The sequence below is a fragment of the Cryptomeria japonica genome, chromosome 11 (genome assembly GCF_030272615.1).
Source record: "Cryptomeria japonica chromosome 11, Sugi_1.0, whole genome shotgun sequence".
Classification (NCBI taxonomy): Eukaryota; Viridiplantae; Streptophyta; class Pinopsida; order Cupressales; family Cupressaceae; genus Cryptomeria; species Cryptomeria japonica.
Genome location: NC_081415.1, coordinates 220,513,579 through 220,532,744, shown reverse-complemented (window position 1 = coordinate 220,532,744; position 19,166 = coordinate 220,513,579).

Here is a 19,166-nt window from a genome sequence, read left to right as displayed (position 1 = left end):
TTATCCAATGCTTTTGATTTCTCCCTTAGAAAGGTAACCCACATCATCCTAGAAAAGTCATCAATCAACAACATGAAATATTTGTCACCCTGCACACTTCTCACTCTTGTAGGATCACACAAGTTAGTATGCACAAGATTTAGCAATCCATTATATGTATACTACTTAATCTTAAATGAAATTCTTGTATGCTTTCCCATTTTACATTCCTTACAAACCTGATTAGCAAGCTTTACAATCTTAGGAAAATCTCTAATAGCTTTAGTAGAACTGATCTTAATCATGGAATCAAAGTTCACATGACACATTCTCCTATGTCACAACCAACTTTCATCAATCTGAGTAATTAAGCAACTTTTATCACTAGCATTAAAATGAAAGATATTACCTTTAGTCTTAGTTCTTGATGCAATCTCTATATCAGAGGCATTTAGGATCTTGCATTTATTGATCTTGAATTTCAAATCATATCCCTTATCAACCATCTATCGAAAACTCAAAAGATTATGCTTCAAACCTTCAACATACAAGACATCATCAATATTATTCTTACCATCAAAGGATATAGAACCTCTACCACGGATCACACAAGCTTTGTCATCTCCAAATCTCACAATACCACCATCAAATTTCTCTATATTCATTAATTTTTTTTATCACCTATTATATGATGTTAACAACCACTGTTAATTACCCATTCATCTTTTTCTTCAATCTTAGCAGGCAACGCTTTCTCCTCAACAATGCATCTTGTAGAATCAGTGGATACAAGATCATCTTCCTTGATAGCAATGAATACTATTTCATCTTCTAAACTCTCATTCTCAGATTCTTCATTTGTCACACCTTCATCAACAACATAATAACATTTCTTCTAATATTTATACTTCTGGTTAGGCTTGTAAGGCTTATCATACTTCTCATGCTTCTCATATCTATCATGCTTATCAATCTTGTCATGCTTATCATACTTAGACATTCTCTTAGGGGACCTAGAAGCAAAATCTCCTATCTCATCACAAGAAAAGCATTTCAAGGGAAATTTTCCATCATACTTACTAGCTCCCTTGGGAAATATCCGAGAAATAAGGGCTTCAAGCTCTTCTAATTCTCTTCTTTCTCTTCTATCTCTCTTCTTTCCTTTTCATATCTAGAAATCCTATATGAACTCTCTCCCGGTTCATACTTATTCTTCTCAATTACATATTCTCTAAATGTAGTCTCAAACTTTCCATGTGATTCTCCAAATTCATTCAATTCAAATGCAACAATCTTACCTACTAGCATATCTCTTGTTATAGTGGTTACACTTTAGATTTCATTAATAGTAGCTACTTTGTGTTTGTAAGCAGGGGGAAATGATCTCAACACCTTAGCAACAATTTCATCTTCCTCAAGTGTTCCTCCGACACATCTGATACCTAGAACAAGTTCATTCAACTTAGTCATAAAGGATGATATGTTATCATATTCTCCCATCTTCGGTGTATCATACTTCCCTTTTAAGCTCTGTGACTTAGCAACTTTCACATGTTTATCTCCTTCATATAAGGTCTCCAACTTTACCCAAATCTCATTATAGTCTAAAGTCCCATCACATTAGTCATCTTTGAATCAGTCAGGACACTTAGCAATGCTTCCTCAGCTCTAATGTTATATTATGCATCCTTGATCTCATTAGCAGTAATTGGTCCATTCTGAGGAACATTGTAAATATTCTTTGTAATCTTCCAATAATCTTCTCCAAGACATTTCAAGTGCACTTCCATCAAATCTCGAACTATCCTTCTTGAAAACAACAGCTCTAGTTTCCATCGTGGATCTCCTCAAGTGGTCAAGCTTCTTTCAGAGGATCTAGCTCTGATACCAATTGTTGGCAACAACAATGAAGGAAAACTTGGGGGGGTTGAATCAGTTTTCACCAAATTAGAAAAATTAACCACAACTTCAAATCTGACCAAGTGTAGAAATCACAAACATAAACATAATAATAGAAAAACACATAATACCAGGATTTTGACGTGGAAAACCTGGTTAAGAGAAAAAATAGTGGGAACCTACCCATAATAAATTGATACTCTGCAGTAGTATCTAAAAATATTACAATGGGGAATGCACATACATTCAGGCACAATGCCTAGAGCTCACTACTCAAAACAACAAAGGGCTACATCCTAGGGAAATCTCACTGCCTTACAAATATCAAACAACAATCTAGAATTACATGAACTCAAAGAATAGCATCTTCTAATGCTTGATACCATTTCTAGTTAAGCATATTTGTCTTCTCTGCAACACTTCAATCTTTTCTCAATCACTTCACCAAAATATTTACTCATTTGCTCACACATATACAACTCTCTGATAATGCAGAAACAACCATACATTCCAAATTACATGACTATGACACCTATTTATACACATCATCAACCTTGATAGCAAGGTCGACTCAACCCAGTAAGACTTAATTAAAAATTCCATCATACGCTACAATTATCAACCATCAAACCAATATTATGTCACCTAAATCAAATGTTCAAATGTGCAAAATCACCAAAAACCTTGCCAAGATTAACCGCAACACACTACACCCACCATGTCACCCAAGAAAGATGAATATCACCACCAGAATAATAAAATCACCAAAACTATGCACAATAATCAATGTAGACCACCAAGACAAATAGGACATGATTAGGAAACATCAACAAGCATGTTAGAATCATCCACAATAGCTGCACCAACACCACTTATTCAAATCTTCATCTATCAACATCTGATACTCAAGAACACACAATAGTAGCAACTACCACGTGAAAAGATAACCTGCGGAGCACTAATCATGAACCATCTAAACTAAAGATACACATGATCATCCCAAACATTCTCCCAAAACCACAACTCAAGATCTGATCATACCAGAGCACAACAAATCAAATACGAAACTCTACAATACTGAACATTGAGAAACCAATCAAAAACTGGATCAACTGATATGATCTAATATACTTTTGGATCATTGAAATCAATGAAGAATGAAGAAGAGATACTCCATAACTAAACCACAAATCCTTATCAGCAAACCAAACCAAATCAATTACTTTGCAGCACCAGAATACCAAAACACAAGAGTATGTTGACATCAATGACAACAACATATCCTAGCAACAACAATATCCAACATGGCATCCTTCATTAGGAATCTCTTTCACGTAGCAATAGGGGGAATGTATGCATTATTTTTCTCCTTCTCTTCTTTTGGTAGAAGATGCTATGTTTGTTCAAGAAAATTCTCTTGGAGGTAGATGTCTTCGATAAAATATCTCTTCTCCTCCAAGGATCCTCTATACACTTGTTGCAAGATATCTCTTTTTCAAGTATCCTATCCTTTCTTGAAGAGTATTCCCTCTTTAGCAAGTTGGATTTATGACATTGTTGCCTAAAGGATATCTCCTTGGTGTTGAAGGTTGGTATCCTTGTTGTTAGCTTCCTTAAGATTTATCAACATAGGGCTATGTTGACATCTTAAGGGGGGACATCCATATTTCCCTCCTTGTACCATATTGTACCATATTTTGCATGTCTTAAATGGGGTGTTTAGACTCAGAACCAAAGAAAACAAACACTTATACGAGATGCTTCATGCTCAAAACTAGATGCAACATTTGATATATGTCTTAGACAAGGTGCACATTCCCAAAACTAAAGAAAAAAAACTCTTACCCAGTATGTCCTCAAAACTAGGCATCTATCTATCTTAGATGAGGTTACACATTCTTGAAACCAGAGTAAACAAACTCTTACATGAGATGCTCCTGAAACTAGACATTTGCCCCTTTGCATTTGCATTTGTATTATATGTCTTAAAAAAGTTGATGTACACTCTAAACTAAAGGAAACAAACTCTTATATGGGGTGCTATATACTTAAACTAGATATCACTTGCACACATGCACAAGGATGAGTGGAACTAGAAAAACATGGATAGATTATTCCAACTCTCCTCCCCAACTTGGATCACCTAGAAAAACTTATCTAGGGGCAAGTATCTACATCCTTTCTCATCATTATTCTCATGGATCACCTAAAAAATCACATCTAGCATGTATTCATGCTCTCTCATTCCTTCTTCTCATGAACTCATAGCTTTTCTATTGATGGTTCATGGATGATGAGTGCTTTGCTCTTTTATGTGATCACTTATGTTCTTGAGATGGAATTTTTCAAGAATGATATTAGTGTTTGAGACATTTTTATATCGAAGTCTCTTCGGCTATTTGACTTGAGGTCTTTTTTTTGGTCCTTGGCTTTTTGTTTTGTGTCTTTTGCCTTTATTTCTCTTTTTGATTTTGTCTTGTTTTGTGTGCCCTTGCATATGTTTGAGTGAGGTAAGATCCTAAGATTGGGGGCTTGATACCTCAAAATTAGTGATGTCTTATACTCCTCATTTCTCCTCTTCTTCATCTCTCTTTCGTCTACTTTACCATGAGTATTTGCATAGGTTCATGCTTCCGCTAAAGTGGGGGATAAAGGTAGCATATGAAATTGTACTCCCTTACAATTTGGTCCATATTTGGGCCCTCATTTTAGCGTCCATGTCCCAAAGATAGAATAGGACCTAATTCTTCTCATACCATTCAAATCTAGCCTCTTTTTCTCTTTGCACATCACATGGCCTCTTGTTCTTGGCCCTTAGATGGGGTAGGACCAAGGCATGGTTCCTTGGTCCTCAATGGGGCCAGAGCTCAACACCTTGGTCCTCTTAATTAGGACCTTAATTTCCCCCCCTTAACGGTCACAATGAGCTAGTGGTAATATGATCTCCATGTCAACTTATGTCAAAAAATTAAGATTTTTTCAATGGGAAAGTATAAAAGGATGTCCATCGCTCTCATTCTATCATCACGAGAGAATCATAAGGCATCAAGTCAATTTGTATTCAAGAAATCTATCATTCAAGCATTGAAGTATTCATCATCAATAATTTTTAGAGATCTTCAAGATAATATATTCTTCATTTATCCATTGTGGAGTAACATTACATCATTCATATGCTAGCATGTGTGTATGATTAGGGTTTTGTCATTTCAGACAACATATGTGGTTACATTCAAGAAGAAAAGCATCATTATTAGTAATTGCAGATCTGAGGTATATCTTTCCATTATTTATTTTAGTATTTGCAATATTTCAATCAAGGTTAATTCCTAAACCATGGTTTGACTTAGGAAAACCCCTATTCCCAACCTATTTCCCCTTCTTTTTGTGTGTAGGAAGGAGGTACAAAGTTGTGATGTTCAGAATAAGTGTTATATATAGTGACAAATTAATTCCCCTTTGGAGTGCAAAAAGTTCAGAGGACCAGAGCGACCACCACCATGGTCTTGACATTTTTGGATCTCCTTCGAGGAGCAATTTTGAATGCTCTTACATTTATCAGATCTAGGTTTGTGGCTCAATTTGATGACTATAGCTTACTGTTTCTGCATTTTCATCTTCATTTCAGCACATTTACCCTAATTTCACCAATTCAATTTACAAAAGAGGTTTAGCTAATTCACATAATCAAAATCCCAATCTATTTAGAATTTTTAGTCCTAATTCTTGTTGGTTTGTGACTAGATCTATTGGATTGTTACCCTCTTTTGAATAGGTTGGTTCCGAAGTAATAAATTAGTGGTTTCTTTCTTCTATGGTGGGAGCCCTAATTTTATTCATCCACACACCTAGACACACAAAGGGGGGAGTACTAATTTGGAATCTAAGGATGCACACAATTCTAGACTAAATAAGTGGAGGAGTTTGAAGAAAAAGATAGATGACATCCCTTCATTAATCCTTTGAAAGTTTAAAAATATAAATATTTTAACATGTAAATGTACATATCTATTTCCACTAATTTTTTAAATTATTTTCACTCAAATAGTATGTACATTGAATGAATTGGTACATCATAGTACATTAAAACATTAATGAAATCTATATAACTATCATTGTCTACTTAAGAAAACTATCATTACTAAGCATATCAAATCCATTTGAGATAGACGATAAAACATGTTCATAAATTAAGGAAGTATAACTAAGGTCCTAATGATATACATCACCAAGAAATAATTAACATATTGGAGTATGTAGAATAGAATGTAGAGAAAAATTTTTTATGAGATGCATGAAGGATAACATCATTAATTATGACAACATTCTGAGTATACCAAGAGAAATATAAAGCATTTCCATGTGAATTTTAATGATTATATTTATCAAGAGAATATAGGGGTGTACTTTGAACTAAATTAGTATCATAGGTTATGGGAGGAATATAACCATCATGAAGCTCATGAACAAGTGGATTAAAACCATATAATGTAAAAGGAAAAGTGATGACAAGTTTTGTGAAGGATGAAAAATTAGATACACATTGAGAATTGCATCCATGAAAATGCACCACCATCCTTTTGGTAAATAATATGAGTTCTAGGAAAGCTATTACACAACTTGCACATACAAATATTAGATTTTTTGTATATTTGTGTTCCATCTCAAAATGGGACACAACACTTTTTGCGTGCAATATTTTTCCTAATTGTTGTTTTGTGTAGCATGGGAAGAGATGTAATGCCCACCAAGAATATCCTAAAGAAACTAACCATCTAACAAGAAACTTAGAGGATTTTTTTTTTAACATTACAACACACATAAGTAACTTCAAATATGTTCATTAAATTATTGTGAACAGATAAACTTAAGTGCACAAGTGAAATTAACTTATAGTTGTATGCGGGAAAAGTAGTTCGATGAAATCCAAAATGTGAAAATATTTCAAGGACTTGCCCACACACCCATGGTACTCTTGATGCAAGTTATGGAGCTATGAAGGATAGCTCAACTCCCTAAGGTGTGTTCCATGGTTCTCTATCTCACAAGGTCCCTCAAGCCAATGCCTTTTCTCTCAGATCACTGAGCAAAGTGACTTAGGGATGACTAATGTAAGAATGAGGGATGCTTTAGATTGAGTTTAACATGAATGCATCCTATTTATGCATGATTTTATCAAATGAGTTAAACTAGATTATAAGATGACAAGGTTAGTAACAATACTATCCTAACATGATATACTAGTTATATGATTTAAGCTAATGACAATAGAAATACTCTAAAATGCTTATTAGATTAATTCCTATTGCAAACAAAGGCTAAATGCTTTTAAATTAAGTATAAGTATGATGCTAAAGACTTGGATTATCAAAATGGAGGGATGAGGGCTCTATTTATAGAATAAACAGGGCAATGGATGGTCAGGATTGAAGGATTTATTAAGGGTTAGGATTAAAAATTATCAATCCATGTTTGCAATTCTCACCAATGAAATGGTGACAATTGTCAACATAAGACTGGTTGAGAGAGGATTTAAGAAGCATTAAATGCTTGAGAAGACCTCATGGTTACCTTAGGAGGTAAGGGTTAAGGTTAGGTTAAGGTTATCCATTGGATAAAGATTTTACCCAAAGGGTAAACTCTTGTGAAAAGGTTAAAGGGATAACCATGGTCAAAGAAATGAATGCTTGACAAGACCCTTGGGTTAGATGTGGGTTGAGTTTAGAGAGAAAGTCTGTAATCGTACAAGAGGGTTGAGTTAACCATTAATGGTTTGGAAGACTTTCAAGGTTAACTTGTTGAAGACATAAAGCCTTTAATGGTTTTCAAAGACTTTGAGGGTTTGAGAAGTGACTTCCCTTTGCTTAGGGATGTGACAATATTTAGGAGATGGGTTAGGCTAATTTAGAAGTGATTAGAAGAATCTAGAAGGGGTTTTAGGAGACAAGTGGGAGATGTAGGAAAATGCAAGTGGGTGAGGGATAATAGGATTTAATTAAAATAAATTGCTTTATTTCAATTTGGTTGCAAGTTTGAGCATTTAAATAAATTAGATTTATTTAATTGGGGTGAACTATTTAATTAAATAAAATGATTTATTCAATTAAATGATATAAAGGGCTTAAGTGAATTTAAATAAATAAATTGAATAATTTATTTAATTAAAATAGAAGAATGTGGATGATTTAATTAAATTAAATTTAACTAAATAGAGGAATGAGAATAAAATGAACATTAAATATTCATTTAGGAATATGGTCATTTTTATACATCTACATTTTGCCCCTCTTTGAAGTGACGTCTGTGCACATGTTGATTCAAAGAAAAAATGATGCGTCGTCAAAATTTGATCATGATCAGTGTGATGTCATGTTGAGATGTTCATGTCATGCCCCAGATTTGATAAATGATGTTGATAATGCCCCCTTGGGATCTGAATCAAAAATTTTGAAAATTGGATTTGATTTTGATAAAGTTTGATAAATTTCATCGCATTTTAAAATTTTCTCTATGTTGAATGCATTAATTTGATTCATCTCCTGATAATGATGTTTGTTAGGGTTAGACAGGAGACCACGAGAAATTTACATGTTCAACCACATAACCCTACTTTTGGTTTACCCTATAAAAGGGAAAAAGTGATTTCTTTTGTCTCATTTGTGCTTGTTAACTTTGGAGAAAGTGACACTTGGAGAGAAAGTCAAGATGTTGGTTCCCTATTCTTCTCATCGATTTGAGCACGTTCAGAGGTATTGGAGGCCCACCATGTATGGACCACTGGTAAGTCATCATTTTTGGCCCCTTTTTTATTTTTATTGTGTCATTTTTAGGCATGTTTTTCAATTTTTTCATGCGGATTTAATGGTTTAGCGCGTCGAGTAAAAACCATAGCACATACAAAAAATAGGGTAGCGTGTGGGGTGTTATGAACTAGGGTAGCATCTGGGTAGGTTAGGATAGCATAGGGGAGGGGTAGGATAGCGCATCAATGTTGGTTAGCGCAGCGGGTTCACAGGCTAGCATGTAGGGGAAAAAGGGTAGCATGTCGGTTTGACCTAGTGCATAGGGTTAGCAGGGCTCACATGGGTAGTTTAGGATAGCGCATAGGGTTACGTCTATAGCGCATAGGCAAGGCTTAGGGCTTAGGGCTCTTTAGGTGGCACTTTGATGGATTAGGTTAGTGCATAGGTGCAGGCTAGGTCTTAGGGTTAATTGCATAGTGCATGGAGAAGGTTGGATAGCGCATAACTAGTAACTTAGCGCGTAGGTAAAAATGTTTAGCGCATAGGCAAAAAAGATAGGATTTGTGAGGGATGGGAGATGAACGAAAATAGGTGGGGATAAGTAGGAGTTTGCCAATTTTTCTAGGATGGGTGTGATAGTTAGTTTGCGTGCCTGCTGTTGTTATTTTGATAAATTGTCCAATATAAGTTCTGATATGGTGTTTTGATATGGATTTGATATGAACTTGATTTGATATTCAATGTTTCAAGTTGGTGTTGATCTGATGTTGATATGGATTTTGATATGGATGTTTGATATGGAGTTGATATGAACTTGATTTGATATTTAATGTTTCAAGTTAATATGCATGTGGGACTTGAGTTATGTTACAAGTTGATATGAATGTGGAACTTGAGTTGTGTTACAAGTTGATATGGATGTGGAACTTGAGTTGTGTTACAAGTTGATATGAATGTTTGATAGATAACTTGATTTGATTTGCATTGTTTCAAGTTGTTGTGATCTGAGATGGATTTGATATGATGTGAAACTTGATGTGTTTTACAAGTTGATATGAATTTGATGTTTTTGATATGGTTGTTTTTTATATGATGGTGGAACTGATATTGGACATCTTTTGCCTGTGATAGGAGTGGCTTGGAGTTGTGCAGCCGCGAGAGCAATTTCCGAGACCATGGTATTTGATACCACGATTGACACAAGGTGACAGGGATATTATTGATAGATGTTGCCTATCCTCTTTGTTAGAGATGCCCTAGTATATTATTAATCGGGGTTTGTTGATAGTGTTGGCTGAGAAGTGGCATAGTGATATGAACACCTTTCATTTAGCAATGGGTGAGATTACAGTGACACCTGAGGACTACTACCAGATTTTACAGATTCCTATGGTAGGTGCACTATTACCCTATGAGTAGACTAAGGAGGGTGGTACAGAGGATCTTCGCTAGATTTTGCAGGATGATATGATTTGTGGGTATGAGATCCCATGGCAGGAGTTTATTGATTTGGATTATGCTCCTCTACCATCAGTACTGGCAGGTTTTATTGGTGGTTTCTTATGTCCCGACCATAGGTCAAAGGGACTAGTAGTGGGATGGGGATTGGCTCTAGAGGACATGGTGACATAGGGTCACCGATTTGTATGGGGGTCTGCTATGTTGGCCCACTTATATAGGGACCTACATCAGGTGGTTTACTTGGGATATAGCAGTCTATCCGTTGGGGTCACACTGCTACAAGTATGGGCGTGGGAGCATATTCCCACTGCTAGGCCACTTGTAGATAGAGACATGCCTGTTTGATGCACATATGCCTATGGATATAGAGGGGTAGTTGTCCAACGCAAGCTGGGCAAACTAGAGCATTGGAGGCAAGTGCTAGATGATATTGATACGGTCATCTAGAGACTATATATGGATTGTGAGGTGTGGATAGAGGATGGGATGGAGATGCCATATGTCTATTTGTCCAGATATCTGATAGGGTAGACGCCCTTTGTGATTGAGAGATTCCTACATAGCCGGGTTCATCGACAGTATGGACAACAACAGGGGATTCCACAGGGAGCATGCTTGTATGCTCGACGGAGGTAGGATGTGCTAGAGTGGGGACGCACTATTGATAGTGTAGCGGTGGTTGAGGAGTTCTTTCACCTAGTTGACTAGATTTGGGATTACGCCTATAGGATAGTAGACGTGGGGATGACAGAGGAGTTTTTGGCACTCTTTGCAGCTCATGCGGTGGCTAGGATATCAGATCCAGCAGAGATGATTCCTTCTTTTGACGATGATGAGGATGAGCAACCTGAGAGGCTAGGGAGACAGGGAGAGGAGAGAGAGGAGCTAGATGAGGGAGGTGGAGATTAGGGAGGTGATGATAGCAGAGATGGTGGAGGAGGTGGCCTAGGTTGGCGTGGGGATAGGGGAGATTTGATCGGGGGAGGAGAGGAGATAGAGGCAGAGTTGGTGGTGATAGAGGGGTACGAGTGGAGAGAGTGGTGTGGTGGGTTGTGGTGGATAGAGGGAGAAGAGGTTTGGCTATTGGAGTTGGGGGTGAGAAGAGGGTAGGAGAGGTGATAGCGGTGGTGGGAGGGATTGATAAGTTTAGATAGCTGGCTCAAAGGAGGAGATCAGATGTTTTACCCCCACTAGCACTGAGGATAGGTAGAGGGATAGGGGGTGCCACTACATAGGTACCCCTACAGATTCAGATTCCAACGCAACACAAGGATGCTCAGATTAGGTCCTTGCAGTTATTAGTGCAGGATCTATAGACACAACTACTGGCGCATTAGTGGTAGATTACACAGCTGACCACTGAGCGGGATACAGTTTTGGAGCAGTTGGGTCAAGCTGAGACTCGGGCAGAGACTTTTGATAGAGCAGATGCAGGTGGTTCGATGAGAGACACCTTGAGGGAGTTGGCTTATATAGCCAAGGAGGCACAGTATTACCAAAGGCATTATGAGGATGTGGTGCCTAGGGAGCGCAGAGTTCCTAGTTTCATGGCCATGAGATCCAGCCGATCCAGGTAGACTAGGTAGAGGACAGAGAGAAGAGGTGTGACAGGGCCTTCTCATCAAGATCCACCTAGGGATCTTGGTGCTAGGACATCTGGTGTGAGATTGTCACCCTCAGGAGATAGTCATACCAGAGAGATCTTGTCTCTATTGTATTTGGATCATTTTTGTTGTATTTGGCACAAATATGACAAATTTTGTACACTTGATCATTTTTGAGATATATATATATATATGACACCATTTTCCTTGATCTTTATGTGATGTTTTTATGGATGATGCTTTCTATATGATTTGATGTTTTTATGATGATACAATTCTTAGATAGATGCATGTGATTTGATATTTGATGGATATGATGTGATAATGCATGATGTATGAGATGTATCTTGAAAATGAGATGTATGATATTGATATGTTGTGAGATGTATCTTGAAAATGAGATGTATGATAGTGATATGTTGTGCAACTAATTGTAAAATTATATGCAACTAATTGTAAAATGATATGCAACTAATTTGAGCATCCTCATTCCTATATAGTCACATGTTTTTGCTTTCTTTGTAGTTATCATCATTAAGCATTGATTTGTTGGGATATGTTGAAAATTTATACAAACATGATGGTATAATTGAACCATAATGACTTGAGAAAAATTTACATGATTTTTTATTTTGCAAGATAGCACAAGCATCGAGGTATAATTGAACCAAAATGACCTGAGTGTAGCTTGCATATAAATAGACAAGATTAAACCATTTGTATGCGCAAAGTGGAATCATGTCTTTAGGGATATGCGTTGAATCACGTCTCAAGACAAGTATTTGCACAGTACAAGTGATTGCCTCATAGATAGAAAACTAAAAATATATTGGAGTCTTAATGACTTTCTCTAGCTCAATGCATCGTTGAGAAAATGTATAAGATCCAATAATGCAAAAAAGTTCAAGTGCAAAAATAGTCAAAACTTTATGCAAGATGCAAACATGTAATACTTCAGAAAATCATCCATCATGTGTTGTGAATCCTTTTAAGTGATCAATGTTGTGTTCTCATGATTTGTTGATTTGTTTGTTGGATATGATGTTTTGAGGTTGGGGCAAGTTTTGACTTTAGGACAAATTCTTGATTAGTGTTGCCCCTAGCTAAATTTTACCTCCCGACGTGGATATGTACAGCGATTACCAAGCTATGGTAGAAATGATAAAGTGATATGAGGATAAACCAGGATAGTGACTATGCTAAGTATGTCCTAGATAATGATATTTTGATTAAGTGTTGGGCGATGACCGATGATGCTTTATTATGGATATAAAAGCCTTATGAGTAAAGATAGATAGAGGAGGTGTCCTCTCACAAATAGCACCTGTTGCCAGGTTTTCACCATTTTTTTTTATTGTATTTGGTTGTTTTCTTTTTCTTGATTTTTGATTTTTTGATGTTTTTGACTTTTCTGTGCATTAGACTTGCTCAAGTGTAGTATTTCTTTAAATGGATGTTGTTGGTTGGTTCATTGAGCACATCTCCTTCTGCAGTTGTTAGTTGATAGGTGCCTGAGCCATAGGCCGATATGATAATATAGGGACCTAACCAGTTAGGTTCAAATTTCCCTTTCTTTTCTCGATCCTGCTAATTTGTGGGATTTTCTTTGAGGACTAGGTCTTGAATTTTAAAAATTCTAGGAATGACCTTGTGATTGTAGATTCGGTACATGCATTGCTGATATGCTTTGAGGTGAGTATAGGCATGTTGGTGTTTTTCATCTAGGAGTTCTAGCTCTTGCAGTCGGTTTACTTGATACTCTTCATCCAGAATGAGGCCTTTCAAAGATACTCTAAGAGATGGAATCTCTACCTCCAGGGGTAAAATTTCCTCCGATACATACACCAATGAATATGTCATAGCTCTTGTAGGTGTGCGGATACTAGTTCTGTATGCCCAAAGTGCTAGATTAAGTTGTACATGCCAATCTTTTCCTGCATCATTCACTATTTTCTTGAGGATTTTCAATATGATTTTGTTGGATGCTTCAGCCTAACCATTCCCCTGTGGGTAGTAAGGTGTAGGAAAATGATGTTGGATTTTGAATTGTTCACATAGTTCTCGCACGTCTTGCTTCTTAAAAGGTCATCCATTATCAGTGACAATGAACTTGTGTCCATTTTAAGATGAAGGGTGTATTTTCCCGACTAAGTCCAGTCCCCACTGGCAAAAGGGCCAGGATGTTGTGAATGGTTGTAGTTCCCATGCTAGTGCATGTATAAGATTGCCCTGGATTTGGCATTTAGGACATTTTTTTGTAAAATGGTAATAATCTTTTTCCATTGTTGGCCAATAATATCCTATTCTTAGAAGTGTTTAAGCAAGAGTAGGACCACTTGAATGTGTGCCATAGATACCTGCATGAAGCTCTTGTAAAGCAGAGTCAGATTCATTATGATCAAGACAATGAAGAAGAGTACCATCTAGACCTCGACGGTAAAGAGTATCAGCAGTGAGGGTATAATGGGTGGCTTGCTGGATAAAGTCACATTTTTGGTTTTGAGATAGGTCAATGGGTAGGATATTGTTTTTAAGATAGTTGTATATGGGCCCATATAATGGAGAGTCAGAGCTAGTTAAGGCATAGATAACATGGGATGCGGAATGGTCATAGGCTGGGGAGAATAGTTGCTCTACCAGAAACTCATAACGACTCTGTTGCTTTGGAATTTGTAGCAGCGAAGCGATAGTAGCCATTACATCGACTACTTTGTTGTCCAACCTTGGTATTTGCTTGAAGGTGATGTGTACAAAATACTGTTTGAAGTCATCCACCATTCATTTGTATGGTAGCAACTTGTCATCTTTCATCTAATAGTCATTGTTGATCTGATTTATGACTAGTTGTGAATCTTCGTATACTTTCAATTATGTGATTCTCCATTCTACAGCCATTTTGATGCCTGTCACCAATGCCTCATATTCAGTAATGTTATTTGTGCATGGAAACATGAGTCTATATGATCTTGGTATGGTGTGTCCATCAGGAGTGATGAATAGAATGCCAAAACTTGAGCCATATTGAGTATAGGAACCATCAAAGTAGAGGGTCCATTTCTTGGTGTTTATAGTAAGAACATCCCTATCAGAAAATTTGATCTCCATTGGTTGTTTATCTAGTAATGGTGCATTAGGCAACTGATCTATAATCACTTGTCCTTTGATAGCTCGATGCTCTGTGTAGTGGATATCAAATTCACTGAGAATCATTACCCATTTAGCCAATCTTCCAGTAAGAGTTGCTTTGCTGAGCAAGTATTTGAGAGGGTCAATTTTTGCTACTAGCTTGATTGTATGAGCTAGCATGTAGTGTCAAAACTTTTGAGAAGCAAATACCACTATGAGACAAGCCTTTTCAATGAATGTATAATTGAGCTCATATCCATTCAAAGTTCTACTAATGTAGTAGATAGCTCTTTCTTTGCCTTCCTAATTTTCTTGTGCTAATAGTTCCCCCAGTGATATGTCTGTTATTGATATGTAGAAAATAAGTGGCTTCCCTGCTATTAGCGGTACCAGAATGGGTGGGTTCATTAGATATTGTTTGATTTGGTAGAATGATTCTGCAAATTTTGCTTCCCATCTAAAGGGTACATTCTTATGTAGAAAATGGTTGAATGGTAGACTTTTATCTGCCAGTTGAGCGATGAATCGCCTAATTGACTGGAGTCATCCTTGCAATGATCTGAGTTGGTTGATATTCTTAGGTGGTGGCATCTCCATGATGGCTTGCACCTTTGCTGGATCCACTTCAATGCCCTTTTCTGAGACTATGTAGCCTAAAAATTTGCCTGATGTTACCCCAAAGACACACTTCTTAGGGTTGAGCCTGACTTGGAATTTCTCCAATCTTTCAAAAAATTTCTCTAAGATGCTCAGATGTTCTGCTTGAGTAAATGATTTAGCTAGTAGATCATCTACATAATCCTCCATGAAGGTATGCATCATGTCATGAAAGATTGTTTTCATTGCTCATTGATAAGTTACCCCTACATTCTTTGCGCCAAATGGCATGACATTCCAACAATACATTCCCTAAGGACAGGTCAATGTTGTTTTATCTTGATCCTCTGGAGCTATCTTGATTTGATTGTTGCCAAAAAAACCGTCCATTAGTGATAACATTGCATGGCCTGTTGTGAGGTCTACAATTATGTCGATACTGGGGAAAGGAAAGTCATCCTTTGTATAAGCTTTGTTGAAATCTCTAAAATTGGTGCATATCCTAATACTGCCATCTGGTTTTGATACTGGCACAATGTTGGAAATCCATTCAACATAGTTGATAGGTCAAATAAATCCGACATCTAATAGTTTCTTTAGCTCATCTTTGACCATGAGTGCTACATGTAGATTCATTTTTCTCATTTTTTGCTTAAATGGCTTGGCTCCTAGAGCAATAGACAAGTGATGCATGATTAGATGTGGATTGATCCCAGGCATATCTGTGTATGACCAAGCAAAGTTGATTTGCTTTCCTTTGAAGAATTTGATAAATTCTTGCTTTTCTTCCTCTATCAGAGATTCTGCTAGGTGTATGTTTTTGGCTGCTTTTGTTGTACCAATGTTGATTGATTGAGTGGGCTCAATCAATATGGGTGTTCACTAGTGTTCAGGAAGAGTGCCAAGTCTCTTATCTATGGGTGCCTCAAGAAGGTTTTCACCCGCAGATGCGTCCTTTATTTTTACTTTTTTGTGATCTATTGCTGCAATTGACTGTTTTCAGCATTAGATCCTTTATTTCTTTCATTTTTGCGACTGAGAGACTTGGCACTCCCCTGATTGAAGATGTCGTTACTTTGTTCACTGGTAGAGTCTATTTCTGGGTTAATGGTACATAAGTAATGGATAATGGATTCATCATTTGGGAATATGGGTATGTCATGGTTTTCAAGTTCATCCCAATTTATGAGGTCAGGAAAGATGAGTGGCAAAGAGTCATTGCATGGGTCAAGTTTAGCTATTGTAAGGGTCATGATGGAGGTATCAGCAAGGTCGATCTAGCTATTGAATAAGTTAATGATGTTGTCAACATCTTCTATGGTATCATCTTCCTTGTAAACTTGTTCATAATTTTTTTGTTCACTTTCCATGGCATCGTAGATATTCTATGGACCAAATTCAATTATTCTAGGCTATGTGTTGTATCCTTCTTGAGAAAAGAGTGTATGACTAGTGTTTTCAGCAACATCTTCAGTAACATTTGAACAGCTGCCCCATTCATATTCATTTGAATCAGTCTCAGAGGTATTATCCCAGAATCTTTTAGTGCTCTGGACTGGTATGTTGTAGGGTGAAAATAGGTCCTTGATGATCGAGACCAATCTGACGGTCTTCTCGGATTAGGTATTAGATCCCTCTTCTACTCGTTGCATCTGTTCATATACTCTCTCCTTGGGGAATAATGATGTTATCCGAGTGTGATTCTTCTTTGTTTGAAATAGGTTCCTGAACATGATGTACTGCAACACAAGGTGTTTCTGCCCTTTGAATGATTGATTTCTCTTGGGGTTTCCTTTTTTCTTGGGATTCATGTTCCTTTCATATTGTTTCTGCTGATTCAAATAGTGCCTCTTGCCATGAGTCTTCCTTGTATTTCTTCTTTTCCTTCCACTGAGGTTTCTGGTATTTGCTTGGTGTCTTCCTTGGTGGTAGAGTATGTTCATAGCCCAATCCTATTTTATCTTTAGCAAGATGTGAAGGAGGATCTAGTGGTTATGTGATGCCTTCCTGATGCTTGCCGATAGGTCCTTCACCATTGTATCCCATCTATTGCATGATCAGGTAGCCTTTTCTGTATAGCTATGTTGGTATAGAGATTTCTATAGTAGCTACTCTAACTGTCTCTTCATCTTTATATAGCCAACTAAGAATGTCCTTTTCCTCTGACTCGTGTGCTAGTGTGCCTAGCTGGATAAAATTTCCATCAAACTTGGTGATGGGTTGTGTTGCTTGATGTGTTGATGTTGTAGGTAGCCCATGAGATTTAGGCGATGCTGGTAAGTTGATTAGACTCAAGGGTTCCAAAGAGTACTCTCCCATGCCTTGTTCTTTGATTTTCATCTTCTGTTTGAAATCCATAGATAGAGATTTAGGCTTATCTTGCTGAAAATATGGTGTTGAGGAAAGTTGTTTTTCCCTATTATGTGGAACCAAACTACCTTGGGCTACTCCCATAGCATTGCAATGTTGAAAAGGGTTATGATCTTCTGAAATAGAGATTTCTTGTCCATTGTATGGGAACTTAACGCGCTAGCGATAAGTTGAAGGTACTGCCTACATCTCATGTATCTAAGGTCAACCTAATAAGATATTATATGTGAGGTCTATGTCTATGACCTGACACATAGTGTCCTTTTGCATCGGTCCCACGTGAATTGACAATATTACTGTTCCTCTGGATGATCTTTCCTCATCATCATATGCTTTGATGGTGATCTTCTTACATGGATCAATAGACTCCTTTGAGAAGCCTAATGCATGGATAAGTTTCAAGGTACATATATTGAGTCCAACTCCTCCATCTATTAGTACTCTTTTAACTCGGTGTTTATAGACCAAGACTTCAATATGGAGTGGAGTATTGTGTGGATGGCTTAATGAGATATTATCATGCTCAAAAAAGGTGAGGTTATGAGGCCCTATCATGTGAGCCACCATGGCTTGGAATTTGTCAACAGATCCTGAGGTACATTTGTTTCCAATAATGCTTGTTCCAATATGTCCTTGTGTTTTGGTGAAAGTTTTAGCAACTCAAGTATAGATATTTGAGTAGGAGTTTTGCATAGTTGACTGACTAGATCATATTGAATTTTGGGTATTATGTTTTCTACTGATGTATGCCCCTTCAAGACATATTTTTTAGCTCTGGTGGTTACATTGATTGATTCATGTTCACACTTGTCTTTGATTGTAATGACATTCACCTGATTGTCATTGTTTGATATATGATTGATGGTGTTATTGTATACATGATTGATACGAGCTCCTCGTGTATTGTTTGAGGTGGAAGCTCCATCTTTGTTGTAGTTTGGAAGAGGATTCTTAAAGGCCCCATGGTCACCATTTTTCTTAAGACCATTAACTGTTAAGTCACCTCTATCAATCATGTCTTGAACAATGTTCTTTAGTCTCATGCAATCATTCATTTGATGTCCTTTGTTTCGATGAAAGTCACAAAAGTGTGAGTCATTCCACCAGGGTGGTTTGATTTGTGGCTCAAAGTTGTTAATCGCTAGTAAAGAGATGATTTTGTTTGCCAATAGCTCTCTGAACACAAACTCCAATGATTGTCCTAATGGTGTGTAAACCCATTTAGGAAAGTTACTAGTGTTACCTTGTGAGTTAGTGTTTGGTCCTCAATTGGTGTTGTTGGTTGGAGCATTGTTGGTGTTGTTTGTGTTGCTTGTGTTGAGAGGATCTTGATTGGTATTGGGTGCATAAGTGTTAGTGCCTTGGTTAGAACCTTTTTGATTTTTTG